Source organism: Pezoporus flaviventris, unplaced genomic scaffold (assembly GCF_033815535.1).
Source record: "Pezoporus flaviventris isolate CSIRO_AGI_PZ_B2104156 unplaced genomic scaffold, CSIRO_AGI_Pfla_v1 ptg000001l, whole genome shotgun sequence".
In the NCBI taxonomy this organism is placed as follows: domain Eukaryota; kingdom Metazoa; phylum Chordata; class Aves; order Psittaciformes; family Psittacidae; genus Pezoporus; species Pezoporus flaviventris.
In genome coordinates, this window is record NW_026892549.1 from 30,979,568 (window position 1) to 31,003,206 (window position 23,639).

The following is a 23,639-nucleotide window of genomic DNA, read 5'->3' on the forward strand; positions in this document are numbered from 1 at the left end:
GGCATTTACCTTAAGTTCTCTGCAGGGAAACTTCAACTCTTTGAGGATCTGAAGAAATTAAATTCCCTATTCATGGCTGTACTAATGTACTGTATGAAATACTAATCGGGTGCTTAATCTTTCCTCTGAGTGTATTTTCTAGTTTGTCCATACTACCCAAATACAATAACTGGGTACTGAATACAATTCAGTGACTAGCTTTGACCACTACCTTCTACACCCACAACCTCAAGCTTGTATCGTATGTATTTCATTGCTAGAACATTGAATAAATATATTGAAGTTGCAACTTCATTTCCACCCTCCTGTATTTTTTAGTTTCTAGCTATTCTTCTATAAAAACATAAGCTGCAGCAATCCACAGCAAATCAAATTTGTTTATTTCTTAGTCAAGTATTTTACTTCCATAGTTATCTCAGCCCATTCTACCATTTAAGTGTCCTCTCCATCTGATATTCTCTGAATATTTTGCTAATATTCAGCTCCTGTTTTCTTTCAGAGTAGGCTCATGATGTACTTTTAATTTGTATTTTCAAAAATCAGTAGTTCATCTATGTATGAAAGATTAAAAACGAGAATAAACACTTGTTCAGTGTTATCTTCCACTATACCTTGCATTTGCAATCTATTGTTTGAACCCTGAACCCTGAACCCCAATTTATTATACTCCAGGCTTTTAAAATTTATTTGAAGCTTATCAATTGGAACTTTACAGTCCTAGTAGTCAAAGCTTAAGAAACCGTTTACTTACCATCTGTGTCTAATCAGACACTGGCTTTTACCTATGTGATCAGAAGAGTTGAGCAAGTTCATTTCTAAGAACTTCTTTTCCAGGCTCTGGGGCAGCAGAGAGGGAAGGCAGGAGGTTTTTAAAGTGCAGCCACGTTACTACTTATTAGGAGGGATTATTTACCTTCTTTATTGATATATAAGGAGTAAGACACTATTTTTAAAGCAATCTAGTATTCATATTAGGTACTAAAGTCTCATAGGTAATAATAGATTAACATGATCAAATCACCCAAATCCAACCTGAGTTACGTAAGAGGACTTGCTTCTGAGTATTCTGCAAAACATTTCCTGATGTTTCTGAAGAAAGTTTACATTCAAAATCCACTTCGATTTCTAGTCAGGAAAGGCCTAGTGAAGTAGATGTCCCTTCAAGATAACCCTTTAACAGCTCTCCCTCGGTAACTGGATATGCAGAGGGATAGGAATAGAGTGGCAGAGAGTGCATACTTAGAACAAGAGAAAATAGCAGCTGCTACTATATATGCAACGCATTTCTGCTTGTAAGACAGCTTGAAAGTTGCAAGCAAGAAGTAACACTACTAACTTTAAAAATTAAAACTTCTGATTCAATGATTAATTCAGCGTGTATAATTTTAACCTCTGCTGAATAACCAGCTGAACACAATGAAACAAAAACAAGCTAAAGAGAAGTCACAGGAGATTTAGGTGGGATTTTGAGCAAGGTTCTAACTCTACTCCCAAAGTCAAGTGAGCTCTTACTAATCCTATTCTTAATAAATTATCACTGAAATTGACATGGCCCCTGATCCTATTACTGGTTAGGTACAAAAGCTACTTTACATTTGTAATAGTTCCACAAGCATTGAGGTTTCCATTCAACAGGCCATCTAATGTCTGCAGTTCAAGACTGGGGCACAGCACTCTTGGCAGGGGAAAAAAATAAAATCTCAGTCCTCAGTGTAATTGCAATAAATTGACAACTGTCTAATATGGTGTGTAATGAAAGGTCAAGGGTAAGGTGAAAGAGATGACTTTCACCTCTGCTACAGTTTGATAGCAGGAAGGCTGCTTTGGATCCTACAGATTAACATAGGCTTTTGGTTGAAAAGAAAACATTGTGTGGATTTCTATGGGGCTTCTGTGAGAGGCAACAAAAGTTGTCTTTTCTGAGAAATGTACCCAGAATGAGAATATCTCCTGCTGGACAGCTTGGACAAAGAACTGGAACTGCCAAGAGTTGAGGAAAGCTGCCAAAGGAGGAGGAAGAAAATTAAGCAACAGAAAAGCGCTAACATTTTATCAACAAAATCTTTAGGGTAGGGAACGGCAAATACTGACAATCACCATACACAGAACACTCTGAAACTGCAAAGAGCCAGAAATTCCAGCCGGGGAGCACAGTAAAAGACTTTGGACAGGAAATGGGGAGATCACATTACCATCGTTCAAAATGTAAGTTTTCAGAGAAGACTCAGACAATAAAGCAAAGAGTTACAATCCTATAATCCCTTTTAATACTAAGAGCAGTAAAAAACGTAACATATGAACTGGAGTTAAGATGCTGCACAGTCTAACCTGCAAGCACCCTTATGGATTACCACCTGTAAACTGCAGAAAGTAGAGCCTCAGACTTCACTCAGTACAGTGTGACACACACCAGACTACAGATACTTTCAGGTTGCTGCCAGTATCAGTTATTCCCTGAATTGAGAAAAAAAAAAAAAAATTAAATTCTATAAATTATTGCATGAAAACAACAAGACTAAGTTATTAAAACTCCTGTGCAGAACTACAGTTATGCAGCCACTTAATTGTTATGACTATGATTTCAAAAGTAATACCAGTATTTTTTTCTTCCATGTCCAAGATAGGTAGAAAAACCTCAGAAAACCAAACACCAGCATATTCCATAAGTTTTCCAGAAAACACAACCAATGACATGGTACTGATGAAGCAAGAGAATATTTAAGTTCTTTCCCCATATAAACTGTCTTTTTCCCTATCCCCACCCCCCTCATTCCAAGCAAGCATTCTCACATATGCTTATAGGAGTTTGAGAAAGGATTTCAAATAAATATCTTTAGGTTTTGTCTATTCTCATGTAATCAGGCATGACTTTAACAAGAAGTTACACCTGGCTGTGGAAACTGAGCTGCTGTATTATTGCCACGGAGAGATTAGATACTACTAAAATTAAGAACATTGAGCCACATGCCAATGTAACTATGCTTTGTGGCAGTTACTTCTCTCATTACAGTCTTCAGCATATGTTTCTTCAGTAGTAGGCAATTCAGTGTAGTTACATGGAGTATATGTCTATATATTTGTATATGCATAGGCATATTCTATATTCCAAATAAATGTGGCAGTTATCATATATACCTGCTACTGGAGTTTTTATTTTAGCCTTAGCTGCACATGACTAATAGGATCCTGCTTTATTGGTTGGAATGTGCATATAAGGGAGTAAGAAAAAAATGACATCCGTTTCTTCGCATGATTAGTGAAAGCAGTCTTATGAAAGGACTCTTGATTACCACAGACTGCATAAACTTGTATAAAAAACATACAGTAGCTGGCACTGAACTCTACGTGGCAGTAATGTACCAGCTCAGTCTGTACAGCCAGGGCTTAAAATAGGTAGGGGATTACATGATGCAAGTGTAAATAAGGAAGGTATTAGGACTGGGTCCAGAGAACTCAGAGGAAAAGAAACAAGCCCTGAAACAAATATAAAGAATTTATGATTTACCACAATTTAGGGGAAGTATCTCCCCCTCTCTCCTGCACAACCAGCAAAAACTGACCATCATTCTGAGAATATATTAATGCTTGGTACAGTCTTAAAGATCTACTTACATTTTTGAGGTCATCCTGCCTGGCTTTGTAGGATCTTTTGGAACAGAGCTCTGCAATTTTCCATCCTAAGACATCTGATAGCTACACTAAAAATAGCCCATGGCAGTTCCTCTGTTGAAGATACACCTACTGGTGTGTGTCGTGCTGATCATAGTTTAGAATCCTCTTGGACCCTCAAACTACTGCTGATACCCTAGGGGCTGTAACAGAATGAGCCTCTGTGTGCTCTTTAAACCATCATTAATAAGTTATGCCCATAATAATCCACATTAGAAGTGTATCTATTTTCTGCATATCAAGTATATATAACTTACTGGTCTCTGACCACATTGGGAGTGTGTGTGTGTGTGTGTGCAGATCAATGAGGAGCGGGTACAAAGAACATCTTAGCATTGTTTGCCCAGCTGTGGTGTCATTTTTTCCCACTTGCATTACATTTTCCAGTATTCCTGTGCCAACCAGTTAAGAGACTCAATAAAAATCAACAAATTACCTCTGAACTGATGGTTAGAAGAGCTAGACAAAGTCCTGCTTCTGTGAATATCCACTCGGACAGCTTAAAGAAATTTGAACTAGTTTCTCACCAGGGTTTTCCCTGAAAAACACCTCACCTAGAATGTACAGGAGTAACTCATGCCCTGGTACCTCAGGAGAGTTCCATAGTTACCCTATGGCAGTTAACAGCTGTTAATGGTGTTGTAGCAGTAACGTTTTCAAGCAGGTTTTGCTTTATATTTTTCTTCATAGACATCACATAGTTGCATTCTATAAGCAGTACCAAATATTCCATCAAAAAGAACAAAAAAACTTAGAAAAGAATAACTTATCTAATAGCTTCCTATTCCGACTAAAACATCTTTCTTACCAAAATCAAGAGATTACAGTGCTAAAGGTCTAAATTTCTGCATTTCAATATGATCCAGCACTTTGTTTACTTTTCAAAAAGATGTCCCTGCTTTTTTTCAGCTGGAGTATGTAAACTGATTCTTTTTTTTAAATAAAAATATATTTAAAAAAAAACAGTCTTCATTATTCTATCACCTTCCTGTAACCTGAAGATATTAAGACACTATATCCAAATTTGTCACTTGATATCTCCAGTCTTGCTTTTCTTTTCCTTTATTTTTTTCAGCAGTGCTATTATTGCATAGATGAACTTTCCAGATAGGAACCTACAGAACAGCACAGTGAGGCTTAGAGAAGTCTAGCCCATTTCCTTTCAAACAGAAGTTTGTAAGAATTGTCTCATTGGAGAAGCATGGAAACTGAAGCCAGCTCAAAATGTGAGCAAGAACCAAACTAATCATATCGACCATAAGCTAAATTATTATGAAATGTTATATTCACCAAATGTGAAGAGGGGAATGGAGTAGGCATCTTGAAAAGTGATAGCATGTTTGATAGCATCTTCCCATAAGGTGTAGAATATCACCTCTGCCAAGTAAGCCTTTCCTTATTGCTTTCCAACTACTGGCTTCAACCTAGAGTGGAGGAAGGTTACCCATCTACATGCTAATTTGGCCAATTTATTCTCCAAGAGTTGCCTTGATTCAACATTGCCATGGTTTACCAAATAACAAAGCCAGAAGTTAAAGACTGCATGTACTGAAGTACATCAACCATCTTCCTATCTTTCTATGCACTTCTTGCTGGTGTCGTATGCAATGCATTATTATTACCTGGCTTTAAACTGATAAAACATGGAGAAGGTCTGTCCTCAGCTTTGAGACTAAGGGTACAGAGAGACACAGAAGGGAAGTCTATGTAAGTTTTTAAAGGATTGTGATTCTAGATACTTTAAGTTTTACTTTAAGATGATTTTTGAGACGGTACAAAGCTTTGATATCCGAAGGCAAAGAATACAGTTGCACTGATAAGTTTCTATTAAAAGGAACTTAGAACCAGCATGAAGCTTCCATCTGCTCCAGACAATCCAGTTTCTTCAATACACAAACAAGAGTAGAGGCACTGATTTTTAGTGTGAAAATGAGGTGAACTAGAATACCATGTACAGCTGACATCCATGTTTTATATACACCAGCTGAAGTTTGGAAAGCAGGGTAGCAGAAAGGAAACACTTAGACTGAAAGAAGAAAGCTTTTGAATTAATTCTTTACTTCATAATAAAAGGCCTCAAATGATGTATTCTAGCAAAGTGAAAAGGCAATGTGTTACAGGACAAAAGAACCTCTATAGAAAGAAAGCACTGTGTAATTAAAAAATCCCCAAACAACAAACTCTTTACTGGGAGGCAGGGAGGGTAAGAGATAAAACAAAACAATACCAAAAAATGAACACCACCACCACCACCCAAAAAAACAACCCTGACAATAACAAGAAAACCCCAAAACTGATAACTAGTGACTGAGGCCACTCTTAATCTTTTAATGCAAAGAGTAATTTATCACTGGAGTCGACGTCCTACCTTTTCCAGGGGTGCTTTTTAGATCAAGAGGATATTTTTAGCCAAAGATATTAGAAAGATTATATAATTCTTGGCTGAATTTAACAGCTTGCATACTTGAGTTGGTCAGAATAAACATTTCCATAGTCTCTGCCAGCTTTAAATTCTGTGAAGGTTAGAACTTCCTCACAGCATTTTGAAGTGAAGTTTCTGATTCAGTTTTCTACACAAAATCATGTTATCCAGTAAGGTATCTAGTAACATCAAGTGTATTTTTAATAAGGTTGCCACTTCAGAGCAGTAGAAGGGAAGAAATATGAGTACACACAATGAAACAGTTAAACCCAGTACTAAAATGCAAGCCCGAGGGAACTGAACCATATTCCAGCCATGTTTGCAGGGCTGAGTGGTCAACTAGTTAGGTAAGTCTTTTTGTAGACAGCTAGCATATAACAGAGATTATTTTTTTTCCTATTCTTTCCCAAGATAAATACCAGCTACAGTAAAAGGGAATAAACTCACACATTAATAAAATACACCAGAAAACACTCATGAAAAAACACACTATCAAATCCTTGACCAACAGGTCTTTCGTGCCTAAGCAAAGCTACATACTACTGCATACATGGCGGGGGGGAGGGAAGGACCCAAACGAGTGGCAAGAAAGGAGTATGTAAGAGAAGGCAACCTTCTGAACACCTACTTGACTACCGAAAGGCAAACAGTCTGTATTTTCTGGGTACAATACACAGCATTCCCTTTGACCATATTTTTCCATTGATTATTTCCAGCCCTGATTCTTCTGTTTGTCTCATTTGATCAGCTAGGGCAAACCCTGGCACATTCTGGGTCAGGTGCAAATTATGCTCTGTGCTCTTAATAATTTGAAATGGGATGAAGAACTGCTCACAGTTTAGGGCTTTTCCTTTGATGTGGATTGTTAGGGTTTTTTTTTTTTTTGGTGGTGGTTGGTTGGTTTGGAGTTTTTTGTTTCTTTGTTTGGAGTTTTTTGTTTTATTGTTTTTTTAAGGAGTACCTTTTACTTTTTTCCGCTCTTCACCATAGACTGTGTTTTTCAAACATCATGGCAATACTTCAGCAACATTTGTCAAGCCAAGGAATTAATCTGAAAACATTTAAAAGAGCAATTTATATTTCCCTCCTATTCCTCTGCAGCAAAATCAACACAACAGTGAAGAAAACCTATTATTCTGCTTTTCACGTGACATTTTTCCCTAATCATGATCTTGCTGTATCTTACCTGTTGCATGTCCTGCAGATTAGAAAACCCCCAGCTAACCTGGCTGTTTAAAAATTAAATAGATATTTAAGTATTTGCAATTCAAATGCCATAGTTAGTCACTGAAACAACTCTGACCCAAAGGGGGCATCACAAAGCTGCCCTGTATCACCCCAGAACTGTCCAGTTGGTCGCTTGTCAGCATACCCGAAAATGCATAGCAGCAGTTTGCATATGACTTTCAGTAGATGTGAAGTTTATGATATAAGATTGGAAAGTTCTTAGTGGCAGATTTTATACTTAGTCTTCCCAAGCATCTAGTCTTAGAATCCCTAGTGTCCAGCCTCATGGCAGAATGGAAAATGTAAACTGTGAAGGCACTTAATAACTTTCCTCTTCATCATAAAGCAAAGTGCAAAAAGAGTGAAATAGCAACAGTTCAAAGTAAATAGGAGAATGGTGACCTTTATATATCCCATTAACTCCAAATTACATGATACAATAATTTTTGGTCTTAGAAACTGACCTATAGGACTACAGTAATGGACACAGTAGGTGGATCTTCATAGATGTGGCTGGACTACCCAGGCAGACCTTATGGTGAGCTTGGCAGAACAGAGAACAAGGGTTAGCCCCTTGAGGAAAAGGCCATACAATCTTTCTTTCCACTACCTTTGTCCAATGGCCATGGAGTAGTTCAGTAGCTGAATAAGTAATAGGAATACAGCTCTTCCCAAGTCCCATCTATTGCCCTAACCACAAGATGTCCTGCTTGCATACCAGCAACCATTCTTCAAGATCAAGACTTTACTGTGTATTTATTCGCTATTTAGAAGCTGAAAACAGACAAACTGTTCAGAAGTGCAGTTAAGAAATCAATGGATCACTGTTAATTTCCTTCCCAGTATCCATTGTTAGTTATGAGGCGCTTCAACACAGCATTTCTGGGAACTCTTTAAACAACAATGCAGCCCTTCTTAATCCAAGCGGTAACATACTTTTCAAATTTTCATTTCCAAGAAGATACTTCAGCACCTTGAAGGTTTAAAATTTCTTAGTCTATCAAGCACTTGGGGGGGGGGGAAAGGGCAGGGAGAGGGAGATAAAAAAAGATTGGCAGGTGCAGCAATGAATACAAATTCCCCAAAGGGGAGAAGTTTGGGCACTGAATAGCAAGTGGGAAAAAATGGCCAAAACATGAATTACGAAAATTCAGGCTTCTTGAGAGTGTTCCTACAGGATCTAATATTTTTTTACAGACAGTTATAACAATCTTGTGAGATAAGTAAAGATAGCCCTTTAGTTATAGCAGGTTAGTTATCCAAAGTTCAAAGAAGATAACAGTCCCAAAGTCTGACTTTTGCTGCAAAACTGAAAGTCAGGTCAAATATTTTCTGGTGTCCATATGAAACTGATCCAAACTAGCAGACCTCAATAACACACAATATTTTAAAAATCCTGCAGAGCACCAAAGGGATTTTTTTTTATTTTTGATTTTATTGCAGCAGTATAGGAACGATGTCGATCATTTATCAGAGGCTTGTTGTACCTAGTACCGACACCAAAATTCAGTTCTCCACATCATATAGCTAATGATCTTGTCACCCTGGTTTTGCTTATGAATGTAAGTACTTCGTATTTCTACAGCAAAGTAAAAAGTAAGAAAGAAATTTCTTTTTTCTTAAAGAACAAGCACATCAGCTAATCCTAATGGGTAATTATAAAAGGATTACACTGCATCAATAGATATTTTACAGAGTGTGCCTAATAGGTATATGGAAATAGGTGCATTATTTGTGGCCAAACTATTTAAATGTAGATATTTATTGACTATTTGCTACTGTAACTGAGGTTAAGAATTGATGTTGTAAGAAAAGCAAGCCATCAGAATTCCAGAAGTGCCCATGCATTCATCTGGTACAGTCATACAGGTGTATAGATGCTGACTAACAAACACTGTTACAATTACATGGTTTTCTCTTCACACTGGAGAAGCGTGGTCCTACAAGAGCAAGACTAAGGTTTGTGGTTTACTGACTGGAAAAACACTGCTGTGTTCCTGTCTATATAAGCTGCATTGTGGCCAATCCTTGGCCAAAGGATAAATATATATGGTTTACTATTCTACCAATACATGGCTTCCACTGACAGTACACTCAAGAGGCTAATCTGAACTAACACACTTCATCTCAACAGCTATGCAATTTAGCGATCTTTCAAATCTATAGCTAAAATTTCAGGCTTTTGTAGCACCGGGGAGGTTTAACCAGTGACTACTTTCAAGGCAGTAGAGAAAAACATGCAAAAAGAAAAAAGAAATCAGGTCATGCACAAAATTGTCTGAATAATGGATTCCCTTATGTATCCCTAGAGATCCCCAAGTTAACAGCAAATGCAAGGGATTGTGGAAAACTTCTGCAAGACTGTCTAGCTTGAGCTAAATCTCAAAAATCTAATATAATGTGTAAGATATTGGGCAAGAGAGTCAAAGAAGAATAATAATATGAAACAAACTTGTTCATTGGAAAATATTCTTTCGCTGTTAAAAATTAGAAACTGGTTTGGGTTTGTTTTGATTTGTTTTGTTTTTTTCTAGTTGTATTTGTACATCATTTTCCCACAGAATCTGACCTAATCTTAAGTTACTGAAAAGATGATAAAAAACCAACCCAAATCAAAACCTAACCACAGCACATTACACTTACACCATATTTTGTGTTGGGTGAAAACTTGGAGGGAATAACTGCATTAACTGCTGACAGATCATCAAAAGCCCTACAGGAAAATAATTTACTGTCCATGTAGAGCAAGCAGCAGAATCACTGGTCTTCAGTAACCAGTGGTCAAATCAAACAACTGGGAGGCACCATTCCAATAGCCACTTTTTAAGCCTGAAAACAAAGAAATTGGCAATTATTAATTATAATAATTGCTGCTGGATAAATCTGAGTGATTCTCACTTTATTCTTAAGCCAGGTATATATAACCTGAAGTAGGAGGCAGAAAATTCACGTATTTCAAAATATACTGCTTCAAAGCAAAGGAAAATACTTTGTAAATTTTTAGAGAAAGAGATTAACAATTTAAAAAAATCTATTGTAACAATCCAATTAAAATTTAGCAGCTGTTTTAAATTTTAATTCATAAATTGCATGATGAAGCATCACAAAATAAATGCTGGCATCCTATATTTTTGGTTTTGTTATTTTTAGAATAGCCAAGACCAGTTTTTATCTAATGCTGATTAAAACTCCCCCCCTTCCCAGGGTGAGATAGATGTAGGAAGGGGAGAAACTTTGTCAGAGTATATAGCTTCAGCCTATTCAAAGATATAGAGCATACATACTTGAAAAATTCTGCTTAACTTTAGTCTATAATAAATCATTCCTTTATAATCATCATAAACATTTTAGTGGTAAACCAGTGAAAGGTTATTAAGGACAGCATAGTCCAATACTGAGATAAAAAGCAACAACTGCTCAGTCAAAGCAGTGTGGTTTCTTTAAAGGAAATCTGTTCCCTCCTTCAACAATTTGACTGCCCTAGTAAGTTAACAGAGTAGGCAACAATCGAGTTTATGGGCTTTTTCACAAGGCACTGTGAAGAGTTTTCTCACAAATATTAACAAGGAAAATAAATAGCTGTGAACACACACATGCATGTAACCAGAGACATACATGCGTATTCCTGCTAGGACAGAAATAATATAAAACCAAAATCTGTTCTTCCACAGATGAAGAAAAATGAATACCAGAACAGCCAAATCTCTATTTGTGAATTATTATTGATACATTTATTAAAGACTGGAAAGCAGCACAAGAGAGTCATGAAATTAAAGTATTCTAAATGAAAAGATCTCCAAAATAAAACTCAGTAATTTACTCCAATCATAAGTTTTTGTGAAGTTTTGTCATAGTTTTTTGCAGACATTAATTTCTCAAAAAATACTGCCCAAGTCCTTCCTACAAATAAGTTTTTACACTGTAGATTGTATGGGAGCAGTATATTAACAAAGACTGGCTACTCATTATATACAGCTGGCTTTGCTGGCAATGTAAATCACTGTCTGTTTCTCCAAGTACACAGATGTACAGGAGTTCCTACAGATATGCAGAGTATTGACAAAAAGTGCATTTCAGTTCCATTCTCTCCCTCCCAAGGCTTCTCAGCATCTATCTGCTGAGATAACCTGCAAGCAATTACTTAACATCTAGCTGACAGAAAAATACCAGTCATACTGCTTGCCCATGCAGGCAGGCTAGTTCATACCACAGAAGTGCCCTGCATGATCAGGCCTCCATCAGCTGCATCCCATACACTATGTGGCCAAAAGTCCCTTACAGAGATGAAGATGCCAATTGCAACAGAGCACTCAGTAGTTGGATGAAAAAGAGCAAATACGAAGATTAGACAAATTCAATGATATAGTGAAAGAGCATATAAGCATACTAAATTTTGTGTTTCATTTATCTGTACCATTTAAATAAAACAAAGCAAAACAACATTTAATAGAACTAATGGCTTTGAACTGATGAGCCATCTTACTGGGTCACATCCAGCCTGCAACTGGTGGCAATGCTGTAATATGTTCTCAGAGTTACCTGTTATCTTTTAGAAAAGGAACTTCTGAGTCAAAGTGCCTGAAACCATATTCCATGCTTGCAGGCACAGTGTTATCAGAAGTCCAATGAGGTTACCAGAAGTAAGGAGAATAAGCAGAGATGTGATGGAGAAGAGAGCAGCCTGGTTAGCAGGGACCCCCTCAATACTGGAGCCAGACACTGCTCTACATCTGCAGCCACACAGAAGTATTCGGGTTATGGAGGCAATAAATCTAATAGCTTTTGTAACTTACACATTCACATTTTACAAACTCCTGGTTTTAGGCAAAAGCTGGCAGTTTGCTATAAAATTAAAACAAGCTTTTTAACTACACAGCACTTTTTGCATGGGATTTCAAAGTTGCTGTTGTTCTTGGAATAAAAAAAGAATAAATTGCAAATACAAATCTGGAAATACTTACACCAAATTTGTCAGGGTAAATAACGCAATTGCCTCGGAGAAGTAGAAGAAGAAGAGGTATCAAGAGCAATCTTCATTGTCTTATATTGAAATACACTATAAATACTTATAATGCTATTATGCAAAAAGAGCTTAAGGTTGTTAAATGATTGTAAAATGTAATTTCTTCATCAAAATGTTAATGAGGAGCAACAATAAAGTCAAAACCAAATAGCTGTGCTTTATATGCCAGCAATAACTGTTAAGTCTTGAACTCTTACACAGGTACATTTGAGAAAGTAAATCTTTAGTATTTCTAACAACCAAAACTATGCTCTGTGGTTTGCAGAGCAGATGCTGGAGTCCTTCCAGGAGATGAAAGCACTCCAGGTAGAGCCAGGATGCTAGGAGCAATTATGGCAGACCCAGAGCCTTCCTCTTCCTGAAGAAAGGGTGGCTTATTAGTTCTGGGAATCTGTCATGACTAGGCAGTGGAAAAAGGGAGCTGGAGAAATTCCAGGTAAGATGTAGCAAAAATGGTTTGCAAGCAAAGCACGTGCCACAAGCGAGGGTTTTGTTGGGGTTTGGTTTAATTCTCCAGAAATACCAATATCCCAGATTAGCCTGTACCTACTTTGCTGCACAAGCAGAGGCTGGACACTACAATTTTTAAGGGAAAAAATGTTAAAAGTGCAAAGCCTGTAATAAATTACTAGCTTACACTTGAAACTTCAGGCCCTGGGCAGACACTAAAAAGCCACAAACACACCATGTGGCCAAGCAAACGCAGATTACTGCAGAGATCCAAAGCCACTGCTGGAAGTTTGGGTTTTCACCACCTCCGTCTGGTGATCAGTTTAGCTTGGGGGGGGGGTATCAGCATCAAATGACATTGTGCCTGGGAAGAACAGGAAAAGCATCATTTCTGTTTTCCACACGTATTCCACGGGCAGTGAGCAGGTTTAAGGTTTTAAGCCTATCCCAGCCTGAATGCCTTGGTGCACAAAGGCAGCCAAGTTCTTTAAAGTTGCTGCTTTGTGGCAAGTTTGTTTCTCACTTTTAGCTGTGGTGCAACTTTACAACACTGTCTGAGCAGTGTGGAAGAAAGGAGTGAGTGAAATGAAGATTTTTACAGTTTCCCAGTAGTGTTTTTGTCACTGAAAACACAGCCACTCTTAATCCCAGGTCCAACAAACAGTGGAAACCATGCCCCACATGAAATTCATGTTGCAAAGCAGGGTAAAGGGTTTAGACAACCGCCTTGCTCTCAGACCCTGGGGGATGACAGCAGCTTTAGCAGCCAAGTCAGCTCATTAGAAAAAAGGCAGAAACTAGCTCAAAGGTAAACAAGACTATGAAATAAAGAAGAAATACTCTTCATATGTGCAGATTTTAGTCAGCCCTTTGAAGAGGATGGAATTTGGTGGCAAAAAATTTCAAAAGTGGGCTAGCTAACTAGGATTTTGATTTAATCTTTCTGACTGAAAATTCTGAGGAAAAGGCAGGATAGGACTTCGCATCTCAAGTGCAGAACATTTTTTTCAGGAGGAATGTATTTCACTGTTAAAGCCCAGGCACATACCGTGTTAGTGGTTAGAGTAAGAAATTCAAGATCACAGCTTTGGCTGGCTTTTGCCTGACAGGAATTCACATTTATCCGCAATCAAGTTGTTTAGTTGCTCCAAGTTTTTATACCTGCAGAGTTGATTTTGATAGCACCTATCAAAAGGATGTACTCACCCTTATTTAATATGGATAAGCTACTTAGTAATTTTGTTGTACCATTCAGCTGAGGGTCATTAAAGGAAAACATTATTTTTAGAGCCTGAGGATAATGATGTAGGGAGATTTTCTTCTTTCCCTGCTGGTTGAAAATTGGCTCACACCACTGATAAAATCCTGGCTTGATGGCTATTTAGTGTCCTGTGTCAAATAATACATCATTTTGATTCCATTCCAACCAAATAAGTGATTATCAGAACTACACTCGGCCAATATTCATGGCATCAATCCTTCTGGAAGCCTCACAGAAAGGCTACACAATGGAAGAAACAAAAGTATAAGCAAAGACAAGCTCTTCAGGGTATCACAGCATGAAAACATTTTGTGATTACTGAAATGCCAATATGACAAGCATTCATATAATATTGTGTGCCCTTCAAAAACACAGAAGGGACATCTTACCATTTTGAAACTCTTGCTAACAGCCTTCTATCATCCCTCCACAGAGGTGAAAGCATAAAAAGGTATGTAACTGGAGGAAAAAAACAAGCAACAAACCAAACCAAAACCAAACAAAAAACAACACCACCACCACCACCAAAAAAAAAAAAAAGAAAGAACCCCCCCAAAAAACCAAACCAAACCAAACCAAACCAAAAAAAAAACAACACCACACACACAAGAGGAAGAACTGCTATAATCTAACCTAAATGGGTGGGAAGGGGAAAGGCAGGAAGTTGCCTTCAGTCCCAGGACCAGCACATCTCCTCTCAAGAGGAAGGAAGAAAGCCAGAGGAAGATTCTAGTTCATGTTCTGCTCTCAAGTAGGCTCACCTAGAAAACATCTGTGTCAACATTTCAGTCCGGACCAGGAATATGCTTCTGTCAAATCCTGTGGCTGTTTTCTCTACTTTCATTTACATCTCAGAGGATACACACATTCTCTAAACACAAATCTGTGCTAAAACATGCTCCAACTGCTGAAGGGCATTTGGTCTAGATGACACAACTAGATCTTGCCCTAAGGATCAAAAAACCCCAAACCAAACCAAAATAACCCATCAAACTACTGAAATTATTAGAGTATGGATGCCAAGTCCATTGATCCTCCTTAAATAAACAAAAAAATCACTGCTATCAGGCCACCATACTCACTAATGCAGATATAATTCTATGCGCTATCCACCACTTCAGTTGTACTGTTACTTCCCTAAACAGACTTTCAAAACAATAAGCATCCAAATGTTACAGACCAAGAAAGGGAACCAAGAGTTTACTGATAAAGAAGAATTGAGTAAGGGAAAGTGGATGATTAGGGAAGCAGGTTGGAAAGAATAAGGCCTTTCCCCCAGTCTCTGGGAATTACTACAAGCCAAAAATAAAAGCTTAAAAAACCCAGGCAGGATGTATGACTCTCTCAATTTCTACTGAGTTGTAACTGACTGGTTTGCAAGCTTTCAATGGAATATGCAGGTACAGAGCCATAATAGTCTGATTAAAAATGCAATATAGATTCCAAGGAGGCTAAGCTATATCTCTGGGTAACTTAGTGGAATTTATTAGTCCTTGCAGACTGGCTGCTATTATGATCAAAACCAGTTATTCATGTTAAAAGTGTGACGGTCAGTTTAAAAATGTCCCAATGTAATCCAAGCCTCCTCCAGTCTTCAAGGTATTCAGAAAACAGAACTTTAGTGGGTACAGAATGAATTACATATTTATTGGCCTTCTAGGGCCATTCTTTATGAAAGAATTATAATCACACTATTTTGATAATGGAATGAACAAGAGAATCTTTGAAGTGCAGAAACTGTACAAGATAAAGGTATTTTAAAATAGAGAATTGAACCAAATCTGAACTCAGATCAAGCTGTCCAACTCGAAATGAAAATGAAATATTATTTTTGAAGTACTTCTGCAGGTTGCACCTCCAGCTCACACCCTGGGCACAGTTAACCACAAGTCAAAGCCAAACCAACATTTTCTGGGGTTATTAGTTGTTACTGTCAGTTCCTCTCAAATTTTTTTAAGAGGCTCATAATTTTGGCAATATTTGCAGCACAGTCATATTTTCAGTTCGTCAAAGGGAAAGATTTAAAAGAAGTCAAATGAATGATATTATTTTTAATATATTATTATATTCTTTACTAAATATAGGTAAGTTTAAGCCAAGTGAAACTTTCTGGTAGCACTTGGTTTGCCAAGGGATGCCTGATGTCTTTCAGCTGACACACAAAAAACACAATACAGATAAGTGAGGTTTTTCCTAGCTGCATGAATCCTCTTATCTCACTTCAAGACATCTGGCAAGACAGGAAAACAGATGCAGGATACTGACATCTTCATTCGAGTCACTCATGACCTAGAAAGAATCTGACTAAAAAGCATGATCCCTTCTTGTGCTGTGCCTTAATGTGGATGTTACCATATGTCATCCTCATTTTGCTAAATTTTGATATAAATATAGTCAAAACACACGTGCTTACACCAGAGGCAAATGACAATCATGTGTAACATCACTCCAGTAATGAAGCAGAACATGAAAGTTTTTCTGCAAAAGCTACAGTTGCCCCAGACCCCTCAATTCTCACTAACAAGGGACAACACCCTGCACCCCTACTTTCAGATCAGACAAAGCCCCAGATTTTCATTGGTTGCTGAATAAACTTTCTCTGTAACATTTTTTTATTAAAATCTTTGCTCGTGGATGGTAAAAATATTTTTGATGAACACAACACCTAACTGTGCCATTAGTGAAGCTGGAATGCGGCAATGACAGGAACATGCAGTACCTTTGACATCACCCATATGGCGTTTGTGCTGGTGAGCTAAAGCCGCTTTCCTGAAAGATGTTCCACTTGGAGGCATAAAAGGCAACCAGTGCAGAGGAACGCCACCACAAAAAGATTTAAACTGTGATATTTTTACACTTGATCTTTATATTTTCGCCATGTAAAAAACATGCAAGACATTTTGCTATGTTTGTTTGAGCATTAAGATTATACTGGGACAGCCATCCATTTCTTGATATCCTTATTTACCTAGCAATTCCATTTTGACATACTTTTGAGGAGTGTTTCTGACAGCATTGATGGGGATGAGTGTTTTTCACTCAGAGATTTATAGTGGCAGAAACAGTGAGGTGGACATACGTCAGCTGGAAAATGTGTTTCTGTAGCTAGAGTCACATACTTGCTCTGTAGCTGTCCCTGGCCTACAGTTTGGCCTGAGACAAGCGAAAGAAAACAAGGTGCAATCATTATTAAGGGTGGGGAAATAAACACCACACTTTTTTGACTAGTTCATCAAAAAATATATTGTCTGTTCATTGGTTCTTCACAGTTCCTAGCAAATATGACATTCCATAAGGTAAAAACACTGGAAAGTTAATTTTGGAGCAGTTACACCCTCGCAGACTTCCCCAGCTTTCATTTTTACTTTTCATTCAACAAGTTACTAGTGTTAATGATACCCTTGGCTAATGCCATCCTCACAGGACCAGGTGGTACGTGTTAACACCTTCAAATTAACAGCTGTGTTTAAGATAGAGACACTGGTAGGCTTGTTCAGCCCTTTATACAAGAAACTACTTGCCTCATTAAATGGGAAAGGGTCAGGTCAGTACTTGCGGGCTGATGCCAGTCTTATATTAGGAGGTTCACTGTAAGAGTGTAGACCAACAAATAAAGTTTCAGGTTAGCAGGCAAGAAAATTTTCCAGAAGAATGGTATGGCTCAAAATATTCCAGTTTTGTATCAAAGAGTGGGGTATATTTTTCCCTAAAGCATGAGTACCTATACCATGACAACTAATTTATTTACTGTAATCTCCACTATGAATTCATCTTTCTTATTTAGGATTGTATTGAAGGAAATGAAAACATGTCTTGCTAGAAGTTAACATCTTGCTTTCGGTTGAATTAAACAGGGCTAACATGAATGTGAATTTGATCACAAGGAACTAAATTTATATCAAGAACTCCATTTTTACATAGGCTTTGGAACAGCACTTTTTCCCCCTATGAATCTTCTGTTTGGTGAATCTTTTCTTGGTGAGCGGTTGGAATAAAGCATGTGAAGATCGGACTGCAGTGCCTTTACTAACGAGACATATGTGAGAGTGATGTTTGTCAGTTGTATTAATTGAGGTGAAAAAAAACAGATTGGCTTAAAAAGGAAGAGGACAGGTTTAAAGTTTTAAAGGGATTTTAGCGTTCCATCAGCAGAGCTAGCTTCCATAATATATCACTGTGGATTTTATCTATAATTGATAAATGTACATATATGGAAAGTTTGGGGTTTTTTTGCTAGAGTAGCTTAGTCCATATTTATGCCTGCACAAATATCATTTCTCTCATAAAACCATACACTAGAATTGATGTAGTAAATATGATTCAAAACCTGTACACCATATACCTGTTGTAAAAGCTGATGACTTTTAGGCCCTTGATAGGATGGTAGTAAGTGACAGCTTCTTCCTGTCCAGAGCTGTAAACATATCTGTATTTATTGCCTGCATCAGACAACCCAAAAACAGGTAACACACAAGACAGGTTCTAGATGATCCTGGAGGATTTCATAGGCATGTGAGTTGTGCTGACCAAGACAAGAATCAAGCCCTAATGTAAGACAGAGTTCCAAGTTTTAAGACACAAAACTAAAGAACTCCAGTCTTCAGGCATCTGCCGTTCATTCCTTTCATGTAAAGAATTGCCTAAAGCTTCCTTGGAGAGTTTCCAATTCTCGTATAAATAACGTATCAATTCAGAGTAACTAGGAAACAAGCTTCTCTGCACAGGGTTACTGCTACTTAAGAGAAATGCCCACTCTAGAATCAACATGGCAATTCAGAATGGCTAAGATGCATATAGTTGTGAATAAATGAAGTACTCATTCTGTTACCCAGCCTAACAGAAAGCAGGGCTATAAGAGAAAAAGAAAACCCACAGATAATCCTGGGTATGTGAAGGAGGCATTAAGAAGAAAATCAGTGAGACTGCAGTGTTGAATGAGGTGGTAGTAATACTCTTGGTGACAACTGTGTGGTGCAAACAGATTCCCAGACCAAATACTGCTACCAGACCTGAGCTGACTTAAGGACAATCAGGAATTCCACAAGAAGCAGCCATTAATAAAAAGATAGTTGTAGGTACAGTCCCAACTTCCAGTCCCGCTGCAGCCACTCTGTTTACAGGTCCCACCAGTCTCTTCCTCTCCTATTAACCACTATAACCTGTGCCATCCACTAATCACCATTTCATTTATTTTTATCTTTTTAATTCTCTTCTGTCTTCTGCAGTTGGTCTAACTCTTACTTTCTCAAAGCCTTGTTCTACCTCAGCAAACAAACTCAGAGAGTTTATAGTATTGGAATTAAAAATCTGGTGGAGCTCCCAGGGAATCATAGGGATGGCAAACAATTAGGTAATGTCTCTGGCTCCTGGAGCTTGCTGTACCATGTATTTAATGAGAGGAGATGGGCAAAGATACTACTTGCAGTAAAAGCACACATAAAAAGACACAAATTAAACACTCCACGCTTAAATAAATAAATAAATAAGTACAGTAATAGTCATCGTTTCCCTCCTTGAGCAGTTTGAGTATTTTTATTGCATGCTTTAACACCAAGGTCTTTAAAGAGCTCCACAGGCAGCACCTATCTTCCTCAGTTTGTAGCCAGTTACAAAGCAATGATGACATTAAGAAACGTCCTCAGTAAAGAGTCTCCTACAGCATAAGGTAGGTCGGAGGGATTTCCCAGGAGATAATAACTTCCTGGGCCTCCCCACTCGCATGCCATTTCTCTGGCTGCTGAAGCCAGCATCAGTAGTGGTTTCAACAGAGACTGCCAGGTAAGGCAGATGAGCTGCCCGGGTGCCCGCTTCTCCTCTCCCTAACTGCTACTGCCCTGCTCCTCCACTGTGCCCTCTTCCTTGAACTTCCTCTCTTGGATTCCTGAGACAAGCAAGAGTAAGGGGCTAGGACAGGCTAAATAAAAAGGATGAGATGTTTTGGACAGGGATAATGAGCTTCTGGATCAGTACCAGGGACACGGAGCTACTGCTGCCTTTTACAACTGAAATAACAAAACACTTCAGAAGCCTGTGCTGCAGCTAAAGAGTTTCCAGGAGCCTTTGCAAAGCAATGCAAAAATCAAACCAGTATTTCTCACACAGCTATGCATATCCAGAGAATCTTTCATCCAAATACTCAGCAATGTACTGACATCTTAACACAGAGCGAGTGAGGAGGCCCCAAGACCTGAAACCATAAGCTGGCCAGGTGCAAAGCCTGTGTGCTCCAAGAGGATCTGTTACATAAATCACCTACTTCGTGGTTTGAGACAGTCTTGCAGGAATTGTGCTTCACACACTACCCATAGCAAATCATTACTGTGTCTGGTATATATTTACCAAAATTCTACATATGAGTGAGCTATAAATTCATATTCATCCATTTCCAGAACTTTCTGTGTCAAAGCTATAGGAGAAAGAGTCACTTAAAGTCAAAATTCCTGTTTTCTTCCTCTATCTGAGCACGAGGTTGCAGCTGAGCTGATGCAAAAATACATGGTGTAACAGACCCACACACATACATTTCCTAGATTCCCTTTCAGTAACTTTGGTTTATGGTTATGCTACGTTTCATTACTGGCAGCAAAACTGTTGTATCTACGTAGCAAGCACAAGTGGCTGTAATGTCCATAACTCAGAAATGCCAGATGCAGATGTACTTTTACGGTTTACAACTCTGTTGAAATGCCTTCTCATAATTTGAAGAGCGCTTACACACTGTTTCCACTGCATAGCTAGATTATTTCATAATAAGATAAGAATCTCTGATGCAGCATATGAAAAACATTCACTTGAAATATTCCATGTAAACTGCAGCTGAATGGCCCATTGCATTACTTATATCCCAATTACAGAAAACAGAGATCACAGTAGTGGGCTCACATCACCTGTTTTCACTAGCATTGTTAGCAGTTTTCGGTATTCATTCTATTTTCCTTTTGGAGTCCCATCCAATTTAGAAGAGAGCTAAGATTACAGCAATTCACACAAAGGCATCTTTAGAAGCATGAGAATCCAAGATACTCCTATTAGGTCACATTAATTTTTAAAATATGGAGTTCTATAAAAAAATATTTTAAAAAAATATTTAAAGATTACATACGTAGTTTAAAAGCTGACATCATCCAAGGTATGAACACTGAAAGCAGGAACATAACTACACTAGGTTAAGAAATAACTAGTCCTGACCAGAAGTGGAAAATTATGTTCTTTGCTCTTGCGAAGATGCCTTGTGAAGAGAACAGCCTCAAGAGGCCCAGCTCATTAAGGGGCGAAGGTGTCGGATCCTATCTGTGTGTTTGCCTTTGACCTGCTTCAAGGCTTCTATTTTCCAGCTTAGTTAAACCATCCAGATTATTTTGAGTCTCATGTTACAGGTCCAGTTGTTTGGTTGTTTGTTTTTACTTTGTTAGCGCTATTCATGAATAAAACCAGGAGGATTAAAAAGTAAACTGTTTCAGCCCCATAAGGCTGCTGAGTTGATGTCATAGTCCACCCCGATGTAATCAGTAGGAACCATAGACATGTCCTGAAGACATCTTGCAGGCATAGGGTTATCTCATTGAACAGGTTTTTCTCTCTACCGTCATGTATCTGCTAAACAGATCATTTGTGCCAATCTTCACTAATCTATAACTTCTAGAGGTGAAGAAAGAGGGGGCTTAAAATGAAAAATAAAATAAAATACAAAATAAAATAAAATTACTATTTTGAATATAACTGGACAGCAGCAGATGTGGCAGCAGCATTTTGTTAAGAGCGACATTAAGTTCAGAAAGGGAGGGGAACTGCTTAGAAACTCTTTTCCAGAAAAAAAATATAGCAGAAGACCAGGATGACAACTAAATCTCAAAATGTTGTCCTTTTTAGCTATGGCATGCATAGCAGAGGCTTTTGCAACATTTTCCCTTCTTGATATGCAAAGTGAAGCATCTCTTCAATTCACTCATTACTCTCTGTGGTTGCTTGAAACAACCAGGGCTATCAAGGGGAAACTACAGCCACAACGTTTCAATGTTCAAATGTATCTGGTGGAAAGTGTGGTGTCTTTAACATCACAGGGAGGTGCTGCACTTCCGAATGCAGCTGCTGTAATAAGTGCATTCTAACGCTGCCTTCTCTTGCCCAGCTGCAATCTGTACTCCGGTGTCTGACTAAAGCAGTCAAGCCAACTGTCTACAATGACAGCTACACTCAGTTTGGAAAAAACGTATCAAAATATACCAAGAGCTGTTAATCCAAAACATTGTATCACCTCAGCCACTCTGCATTTTGGCCTCTGTTAGTACAAGAACCCTGTTATCTTTTCTACTTGTTCAAAACTCCCATTTGCTTCACAGCACGTTGTTAATCAGAGAGAACAGTAGAGTTGTCCAATAAAAATACAGGTATTTTGTTTTAATGTATCATGTTTTACATGATACATTGTTTTAATGTATCATGTAAAAGAGGGAAGTGATAGAAATAGAAATTGTCTTTAAGGAAGGAATTAGCATGCCTACAAAAAATCTACAACAATAAGTGGCTTCATCCTAGTTCCCCCTTGTAGACTTTCTACCATATCCAGTCTTTATTATCACCATCTGCCAGAAAGGTGAATTCCTCAGATGTGATCTGTATTTCCTGTTCTTTTTCCATTTACCAGCAAATCCTGGACAATCTTCCACCACAATTTAGTAAGTCACCAAGCCTTATTCACGTTTTTGCTTCTTTAAAACAACTGTTTGAATTTGGGATGCTATTTCATGTCATTCTTTTGCTGTTATGATCTGTGCTGTGGACAGTTACAGGGCTACAAAGACCCTTCACACTGCTGTCATGTTTTCCTTCTCATGCTGATACACACATGTGCAGATGCACTCCAAAGGGCCTGTAAACCAAGACAGCTTACAAATGAGCAAACTGCATTCATGCTTCAACGACTCTGCCATTAAAAATACAAAATATTAGCACCCCTAAAGGAATTCATTTTGATTGAGCTGCTCACAATTTCACCTCGCCTTGTAGTTCTGGTAAGTTGCAATCTTCGCTTACATTCCTGCAAGTAGATAGCTGTGCTGCCTTAACTACCTGCTCTCAAAAGTAAAATGCATCCATCTTTGGTGTTTGCGGCTGACAATTTAATGGCAGGGTTTTTTTACTGTGTGTACGCTGATGTGCATTTGCTATTGCATCTAACCATGCTTTTTCAGAACAGTGATTTTTCTTCAGTCTTGGCAGAGATGTATGGCTCACTAAGGCAAACCTAGATGATGTTCCAAAGGCCAGATTTTTTTTTCTGCTATCTAAGGAAGGCAGGCATTTTTTTTTCCAAGACCATACTGGGAAGACACATTAATTTTTAGCATCCTGTTACTCAGGAAAGAGAACCAGGAGCTTTGCTCAAGTTTTTAAGTTACCTCCTGGGAGTTTCTTTGGTTTTAAAAAGAAAACTGCTAGTTTGATTGCTACAGTGTTTGTACCAAAGCGAGAAATAGCTGCTCCACTCCACTCACTGCAGGGAAGGCAGCAAGGAAGAGTTCATGAACTGTAATTAACCAGCTTACCCACTCAGGCTTCTTCCTAAAAGGAGAATCATTCATCACCCT

The 23,639-nt window shown here is 38.1% G+C and overlaps 1 protein-coding gene across 1 annotated transcript in view; it reads right to left on the minus strand.

Moving 5' to 3' along the window:
* The window catches only part of ANXA11 (annexin A11), a 192,673-nt gene that overhangs the window by 39,549 nt on the left and 129,485 nt on the right, over positions 1-23,639 (minus strand). The window lies entirely within an intron of this gene.